Raw genomic sequence first — 10,051 nt, 5'->3', positions numbered from 1 at the left:
CTATTTCCCAGGGATTGTATTGGTGTACTTCTGACATAGAAGCAACAGCTGTGGAGAAGCTGCAGTTTTCCATTAGATCTACAGCTTGGTTCGGGGTATTATTGTCCCTCTAAGCTTATCCTCAAACCCAGTTTTGACTCTTGCACCCCACACCTTCCTTCTGTAGTCAATATTGATCTTACTGATGTATATTCTTTGGTAGTTCTTTCAGCAAGTCAATTTTTTAAATCATTTATCAGAAAATGCCTTTATTGCCCCTTTTTTCTAAGATATAGATTTCTAAGTTGAACATTATTTTTCATCAACACTTTAAAGATACTATTTTATTGTTTTCTAGTACCTTTGTGGCTAAGTTTGCTGTTGATCTGCTTGTCCTTTTGTGTTAATCTGTTTTTTTAAATATTTTTATTTTACTTTAATAGTCTGTAACACCAGCCCAATGTGAGGTTCATTCGAATTTATCTTGCTTGGAACACATAAGATAGACCCTGGACTTTCATCTGTTCTGGAAAACTGCCATTTGTGATCTCTTCTAATATTGCCTCACCTCTGTGGGATTGCCCTCCAATATTCATTTTTCTCTATTTCCCTGAAGAATAGAACTATCATTTTCTTTTCTGGGAACATAGCTAGAACTTCTTCCTGTTTCCCTAATGGCTCTGTGATATAAGAAGTGATATATATATATATATATATATATATATATATATATATATATATATATATATATGTGTGTGTGTGTGTGTGTGTGTGTGTGTGTGTGTGTGTGTGTACACACACATATATATACATATATAATCTTCTGGATAGTGCTTTTAAAGGAAATGGGCATGTGTGCCCCTTTTCCTTTCCCTGAAAACTCCCCCAACCACCACCCTATGCAGGATGCAGACCCGAGGGGCAGAGCTACAGAAGCCATGCGGGATCCTGAAATAGAAGCCAGAAGTTGCAAATGTTAAAGAGTCACTCTACCAGTCCTCGACATCTGGACTGTAATATGGGAGAGAAACAAACTTCTATCTTTAGGCCTCTAGACTGCAGGGCCTTTTTAAAAATCAACTTTTATTTTATATTAACAATTGTATCTTGCTACTCTCCCCTTTCCTTGTGCCTTCCTTAATGTGATTGTGCATGTGTGTATGCACGCGCATGTGTACACACATGTGCACACATGACCTTCTCACTCTAACCTCCATTTATTCTATTCACGTTCATATTTTTCTACCTCGTTTTTCTTCGGGTTGCTTTCGGGGTGATTCTTAGTGCTTTCTTCCAGGTCACTTGTTCTCTTCAGATGCCTAACGTGCTCCTGAGCATGTTCTTTTGAGTTTCCAACGTCAACAAATACATTTTTAATTTCTATTTGGCTTCTTTTAAATAAACGTGCTCTTTTTTAATAATAAACTATTCTTTCGTTCTATGATTTCCTTTATGTCTCTTCATAACATGACTTCCTAACGTTTTTCAGATTTTTAAAGTTAACTCAGTTCTTAGGTTGCTAATCTTCCTGTTTCTCCTTCAGGATGATTCATTTCCTCATTCGGCTTGCAATTGTTTTTTTATTGTTTGAGCGGGGCTGGTTATCCCAGTGGATATCTGTGTGCTTAAATTGTAGGAATACCCCAATCCAGCAGTTGGTTTGTTTCTGGTCCTGGGCCAGTTATTATGGTAATTTCTAGAAGGTTAAGATTTCTATATTCCATAGGTTGTATAAACTTTAATCCTACATTTACTCATAGTGAGTCATGGGGGACACATATTTTCCCACCCATAGTCCCAGACCAACTACAAGCTTCCTTCCTGCTTCCTCGCGACAGTTGTCAATGTTTTTCTAGCCCCTTCTTCATGGATGAGGCATTTCTCCTGGGCTCCATGGTTTATTGACAGAACTTCTAGAACAGTTAGGGTTACTAACTAAAATACAGGACACCCAGTTAAATTTGAATTTTAGGTAAGCATGATTTAGTACATATCCCATTTATTTTTTGAGACACGCTAAAAAATTTATTCATCGTTTACCTGTTAATTCAAATTTAACTGGGCATCCTGTATTTTCACTTGCTAAATCTGACAACCCTCAACACAGTGTCGTGCTTAAACTTGGCCTGAGGCCACAGAGCCTGACCCTACATGGGCCTCAACATCCCAGCCCCCAGATGCTAGGACCCAGATGCAGGTCCAGCAACATTAGCCAGTTACCGCATTGGCTCTGAGTTCCTTTTTCATACTGCGAGCTAGACTATTTCTTTTACTTTTTTCAACACTGGTTGTACGTATTTTTACCTGCTGCCACGGTTTTATCTAGGCTTTCTGTGTGACAGTAGTGGGATGAAATGGCTATCTGCCATTTGTCAGAAATACTTTAATTACTTTATGTATGCCCCCATCCTCCAGCCGAAGACTGTACTATGCCATCCAATGGAAGGCATGGAGCACAGAGGCGTTATTTCACTCAAATCAACTGAAAGACAAGGGAATAAGCAGGAACAAGTCCTCACAACTTATTCTTCAGCAATGCTGCCCATCTCAAAAAAAAGGAAGTTTTCTTCTTTGCATTGGAAGGGATAGATTCTTCAAAGAGAGGCAAACATGTCCCAGTTTTTGCTAAGATTTGACTTCCAAAGAACCTGGGTATCCAAACATTTCCTTTACATTTGGGGGGCATAGGAAAGGAAGTAAAATTCTGACTTTGCTGCCTTTAACTTTCACTGGGCAAACTGAAAGACGAGAAGCTAGATGGTGAGGTAAAAATAGAAAATTATTAACTAAAAGGGGTTCAAACATGTATATTTTAAGACCTTAGATTTGTCAAAACCTAGACAAATGAAAGACACCAAGTCACAGGATGAGGAAATAAAGTGCTTTTGTATTGAAATATTTCAGAGAAAGGCCCCTTTCAAAATAATTATAAATAAAGTTCTCGGAATAGAAAGAGTATTTTGTTTTCATTTTAGACATGGAAAATCCCATGGGCCAAAAATTCCAAAATCCTTTCCAAATATTTTCTGATTTTTCAAAATAATTCCACATCCCCCACTTGATTTCCAGGCAGGGCCTTTTATATAATCACCAAATGAAGTTTTAGTTTCTGTTTAGCATCCTCTGTGTTAAAGGTATTAATTTGTTCAAGATAAGCATTTAAACTATACATTTTTTTTTAAACTCTGTTTTGATACATGTATATATATTAGCATTTCAGAAGTCTCAAAAATTGATCTATGCCCTGGGCTTTCCGCCCCCTCCGACAGGCTTTGCTGCTAAAAAATTCACATTGTGTAAGCCTCGAAGAGTGTGCATACCTCCCAAACATCTCCTACCTTGATGTGAGTTCACAAACATAAGGTACACATTCTGCTAAAAAGGAATTCTCTTTCAAAAGAGGATGGAATAATGCTTCTGACACTTGTCTCTTTGCCCAGAACTTCTTCGTTGCATGAAATGTTTGGTTCTACCTCACCTCCATCCCCGTCTCCTAGGTCCCTAGGAATCTCTCTAAAACAGGTCTGCCCCATTTTACGAAAACTCACTGAATAACAAAATATGACTACCCAAACTTTCAAAACAAATTAAATCAGAGAACCATAGAGTTCTAATACATGTTTTATGAGAGTTAACCATGCAGCTTGGAAAACATCTGGAAATGACACAGAAGTGTAAGGAAATGGAAATCACATAGATCCTCACCACTCAGATATGTTTCTCTGCATAAAACATATTTTTAACGAAAATGGAATCATACTGTATAAGTTTTAGAATTTGCTTTCTTTATTTGTCTATATACTGTGTACATTTTCCACCATATTAAATATTTTTCTACGGTAGCATTTTAGTGACTATAGATCCCATTTTATAAATATGCATTCATTTATTTTATCAGTCCTCTATTTGAAGGCTCTGTGATAATTATCCTTGAAAGAAAATTATTCTTGCAGTCAGCCATAACTACTTCCTTAAGATAAATTCCCAGAAAACCGATAAGCTGAAGAATATGCACTCTCAAGATTTGAGATACCCATTGCCAAATTACCTGGTAAAATGTTTATGAGTTTCACCAGTAGTATTTAAGCATATCTATTTACCTGCTTTAAAGAATCTTGTATAAAGATAAACTAGTAAGTGATTATCTGTCTTGCAAACGTATTCTTCATTAATGAAAATGATTTACAACATTTTTTACAACATAATTTCTTTAAACACTGAACTCTCCTAATACATGTAAAACATTACTCAATTTAAAATATTATTTTAACTTTCTGCGGAAATTTTCTGTAACACAATAAAGAAAATAAGGTATTTTTCTATTTGGTTTTTGTTTTAAATCGAGAATGCCGCCTCTCAAAGAATTCTCTCTCTTTCTGACCTCATCCCGACAGAAGAGATACCACAGCACAGCACAGCGATTCAGCTCTTAATCCACCTTCTGTTTCATATTCAGTTTCCCATCATGCTCTGGATAAACACGGCAGCCTGACATGATGAGAAACCTTCCCTGAAGACTACAGCCCACACTCATCCATCCCTTCACTGAACTCCTATTATACTTATTGTCTGTACCACACAATTAGCACTTTATTATATACTGTCTTGTTCTCTAATTGTCTGTACCACACAATTTAGCACTTTATTACATTCTGTCAGATTCTGTAATTGTGTCATGTATTTTTGTCTTGTCTCTCCACCTAGATTACAAGCACCAGGGTGGCAGGGACCCAGTCTGGTCCTGCTTCGGCATTCCCACAGCACTAAACACTGCTCCAGAAATGACAAAGTGGGCCTTCGACTAACACCGGCTGGTTTATTGGTTGGTGGGTGGGCGGGTTGGTGGGTGGGTTAGAAGACTAGTTGATTGATATTCCAGTGGGCTTTAAGGAGGCTGAGTTATCTAGAACCTGGAGGAGGAAATAGATAAGGTGCTGGGTAACAGAACACTTGACACCATGGTCACTCCAGCCACTATCCTTCAGTCCCACATGCTTTGTCGCCTAGCCAGTCACTGAGTTTCTAAGTTTTTCTATGTACGTAGAACAGGGAAGACAAAATATCGCTTTTTCAGCCTCATGGAAATCATGTTTTTCATCTGAAGATTTCACATTATAACATTCTCCAATTGGTCATGCGCTGCAAGAGGTCATGCTTTGAAATTAAAGAGACTTCTTATCAGCTGTGTGATTTTCAATGAATTGTCTAACACACCTCTCTCTCTCTCTCTCTGAAACTAAACTCTCAGTCCTCATCTACGAAATTATTCCAATGACTATAATTATTTGTGATATTGCCACAAGTGTCCATAAGCCTACTGAAATATTCTTATTTTTTCCCACTTCTACAAATACCATGCCTTGAAGTAAGTGTTGAATACTATTATTATCATAATAAACATAATTAGTACCTCCGTTTGTCTCACACACTAGCTAAAGAGTATCTGTCTCAGCTGTGATTCGTGGGCTTACTTCTCAGAGAATAAAGTCAGGTTACATGATTCCTTTATTTTTTTTCTCGATTGAAGAGTTGTTTACACTTAACAGTCTATCCCATGATGTCAGACTCACTTCTAGTGAATAATAAGAGAAGAATTCCCCAATATCCAGCATTAACAAATCTACACCTCACTCTGCCACTTTCACCTCTGCTATAAACAAGTGAATCGAACATAGAGTTAACCGTATTTCTCTGAATTTGGGACAATACAAATAAAATGTTCTGTTCCCGTGTCACCTGCTTTTCCTCTTTCTGATCAATATGTTTTGTCATACTGGTTTTGTTTTGTCTTTGCTTTTTCAATGGGCAGGTACACAACAAAATGTAACTGGTCAAATACTTGTTCAACATGTTATTCTCTCAACACACGATCAATTTAAGCCTCTCCCAAAAGTGCCACTCTACCCCTGCATCTCCTCCACCCCCGAGGACCCGAGGCGCCTAGGGAGCTTCACCTGGCTACTTTGTAGGGTGGAGGGCATCCTCCCTGGGAGTGCGTCGCCCCGAGCATCCCTTTGGTAAAGATCAGCTGTTTCCTTTTGTGCGTCGATGCTGATGACTGGGTTCAATGACTCTTTCAAAAGGATTTAGCAACGTCTGCCACGTACCAGGCAGGGACAGGGTGCCGGAGGTACAAAGACGTACAGCACACACTTAGGGACGCGCATGGGAGGAACCCGCAGTCTAACGGGGAAGCAGACAGCCGGCGGATAATGACCGCGTGGTGAGATAGATAAGTGTGGCTAGAGCATGTGCAGCCAGGGTGCCAGCGTGAGTCCAGGTGTGGCCACCATTAAGAGTCAACCTTGTCCGATAAATCTATGGGAGCAGTTGACCTGGCTAGGCGCTGATGAGACTCAAGGGAAGTGACTGCTTCAAGCCAGCTTTCTGGCAGCCTTGGTGGGGAGAGAGGGAAGGGGGCTGGAAAAGAAAGGGAGGGGGCTCAGCAGACACTGGACATAAGTCATGCTGCTTTGGGACCTGAGTGAAAAAACATGGCAATAGAGAAGAAAAGGGGCTTCTCTCCATGTCTTTAGGCACCAGGAGAGAGCGTTGCCTGGTGGCTGTGACAGTGGCTGAGATGAGACACTGCCCCCCAGCGGCTTCACGGCAGAGGACACCAACAAGGAGCTCAAAGTAGAAGAGGAAAGGACGGGAGGGAGCACCAGGCCTCCCAGATAAACAGGAGGAGACTGGAAGGGCCCCCTGGTTCCGCACTAGGCGGGTGGAGGCACAGGCCAATGAATGTGAGTTGTCACTAACACAATAACCATCACCATTAGCGCAATAACCCAATTTCCACACGCCCAAGTTGTATGTGCACAAAAAAGCACTTATTTTCTGGCCACAAGATTAAGCTGAGTGATGCCCATGGGACTGAGGTCTGGTGAGTGGAGAGATAAGACAGGTGAGATAAGTCACCAAAGGACATTCGGAAGGACACCACTGCTGGGGTGGGGTGGAGACTGAGTGACGGTGAGAGGCAGTTCACCAGGCTTCTCCTTTCCCTGAGGTTACAGGCGCTTCAGCAAAGAGCTTCCAGGAAGATGGAACTAAAGAAAACGGCCCTGTGGCTGCAGACAGACTGGAATCAGAAATGTCCAGAACCGAATTCTAAAACTAAGACTTATCTCCTAAGCCGAACAAAAAGAAATTCGATCCACAAGCATGTGGTTAAATAGAATTTAAACAACAACAACAACAACAAAACATTTCAAACTAAAGGGCGTGCTGAAAAATAAGTACCCCCTGCCCTTAACCCGCTCTCCCAGGGAAATGGTTGATAGCTACTGGCATATAGTGGTGTAAATGCACAAGTTGTTAAAATACTTAAAATTTTCAGGTTGGTAAACAGCCATTGCTTCAAGTCCCTGGAATGCTGCTCCCCCCACCCCAAGAATTTTATGGATCATTAAAGGGTTAAAGCTTAAATATCAGAGGATCTCCAGCATCCCTCCAGCTCTGAGGCCAGCAGCCATCCCTGCTTGCCCATGCTGAATAAGTTATTAAATATGTTGAATATCATTGTTTTTCTTCCAGAAACTATCTATGCATATACAGGTATATCCTACACAGACCTTGTTTTTTTTCTTTTAAAACAAATGGAAGAACAGAATATTGTTCCATACTGAGCTCTTTTTTTTTTTAATATTAATCTACTTGGTCACTTTTAAACACATGGCCAAATTTAGACAGTACATTTTTTCTTTCAGAGCTAACATAATTTGGCTATAGCTAAGACACCTAAACTGAGACATGGAACACAGGGATAAAAAGAGTGAGACACTGGAATAATTTATGTACTAGAAATAGCAGGCCCATAAGAACTTAGCCGATGGGACAGTGGAAATGACACTGCAAGCTGGAATCTGAGTGTGCTGGTCCAGGATAACAATGCCCTGATGACTTGGACAGAAGGAATAAGGAGGGACAGGACCAACAAAATCTCCCCAAGTGCCCCTCCAGAGGCCATCTGGGCTCCCGCCCCTGCAACCACCTGACACAAGGGGCCTAAGCCTCCCCGAGCCCAGACTATTAGCACCTAAATTTAGCTGTCACCCAGAATCTAACCGGTCTTGGGTGGAAGCAAATTAAATTTCCAATTGCACTTACCTCTCTGAATTCTTTCCAGAGAGTTTTCCCTTCACTCAAAAAGAACATAAAATGAAAGTTCTTCATAAAAGAGATAAAATATATTTCTCCTAATTGCCCTATCTTTACTTCAAAGGCTGAAAAGAAGCAGAGTTATATTCATGAGAGAGAAAATACTAAACCTGAACTAGATTTTTAAGTATCCTCTACATATCAAAACGTCAAGACCACTGAGTGTACTCTCTTTATAGCTGGATTTATCTTCAAAACCCCCCAAAACAGTATTTTTGGAGGGAAGTTTAATTTTCCATGTCTAATTTCTGTGTTTCCGTACAGTGTTTTTTTCCCATTATTTTAATGTGAAGAGAGAGATTAAGAAGAATGTTTAAAATTGAAGACATCAACTGCATAGATTTTGGGGAGAAGGAGAATGGGGAAATGAGATCAAGAAAAGATTAGATAATCTTTTTATTTTTACTGATAGTCCCAGCAACTTTCGGTCAGAAATAGTTTCATTAAAAGAGAAAGCAATTTCTGCTGATAGACTGTCACCTAGTGGTGTTTTTACCTTATTCATAATATGAGTAGCTACCGAAATGCTTTTGAGATAAATACATGCTTATTTCTCTTTGACCTTCCTGGGCAACCTCTTAGAGTATTGTCACAGTAGAACAGACCCACTGTGTGCTTCTCAAAGGCCTAATGCTCATGTAGGCAATAGCTAATACAGGCTGAAGGCCCTTCGAAAGGAAGTTTGGCCTCTGTAATTGTTTGAAAATTGTTAAAGAAGCTCTGGCAGCAAAATTAACACTAACCCTCTTCTGTTTTCAACCTCTGGCTTCTTCGTAAGTCTCCTTTTCTAGTAGTCAAACTAGGCTCGAACTCTCAAAGAGTTTTCCAATTAGGGGATGACAAATTAATGTGCGTAACCCATTGGCACATCAGTCCAGAGATACAATTCAAAAAGAAGGTCTCGAAGTCAAGAATGAGGCAACAATTTCCAGATATAATCCACATCAAGAATCCCTCCCATCTTATTCTCAAAGAGGCACGACAGTCCTCTTCCTCCAGCTCCTTGTCCTCAGTGCTCCCTAATTCCTCCTTCTCTATGCTGACACCTCTTGGCCTCCAGGTTCTCTGCCAGTGCATCAACACCAGACAACAAGGAGGTACCCTCCTCCCATCAGAGCCGAAGTCTATGTTCTGGCCACAGAGCTGGCACACTGCTCAGTTGTCAATGTTCACTCTGCATTCCATACTAGCAAAACCATTTATCAAGTGACTACCGTGTAGCAGGCACCACGTGTGTCCCAGGGAACAGAACAGGCAGATCGCTGTCCTCACGAACCTTACAAACTAACAAGGAGGACCAAACACACTAATAAGCTGTGATATGAAGGGAAAACACGGGTGTTATGAGGAAGACATGTCACCTAGATTGGGAGGGTCTGCGAGAGGTGACCTTTCAGGAAGATTCATTTGAACTATGATATGAAAGATGAGTAGAAGTCAGCCTGGTGAAGAGCATCCTGTGTGCGTGTAAAAGCCCCGATCTTGGTAAGAGCTTGGAGCTTCTAAGAAACTAAACAGATGCTGGAGGCTATAAACTAATTTCACAGGAACAAGGAAACTACATAATTCCACGAAGTTTAAAACCTACAGTCAAAATTGTAGCTTATTCATAGTAGCCCCCAAACAGAAACAACTCAAATGTCCATCAACTAATGAATAAATAAACAAAATGTGGTATCTCCATATAATGGAGTATTATTTGGCCATAAAAAAGAATGAAGTACTGATACATTGAAAATATTACTCTAAGGGGAAGAAGCCAGACACAAAAGACCACATAATGCATGATTCCATTTATATGAAATGTCTGGAATAGGCAAATCTATAGAAACAGAAAGATTAGTGGTTGTTTAGAGTTGGGGGCAGGAAGGAAGAGGGGAAAGCAGAGTGACCGCTAATGGGTAGAGGT

This window comes from Pteropus medius, unplaced genomic scaffold (genome assembly GCF_902729225.1).
Source record: "Pteropus medius unplaced genomic scaffold, Ma_sr-lr_union100, whole genome shotgun sequence".
Classification (NCBI taxonomy): Eukaryota; Metazoa; Chordata; class Mammalia; order Chiroptera; family Pteropodidae; genus Pteropus; species Pteropus medius.
Note: the sequence above shows the minus strand (reverse complement) of the source record.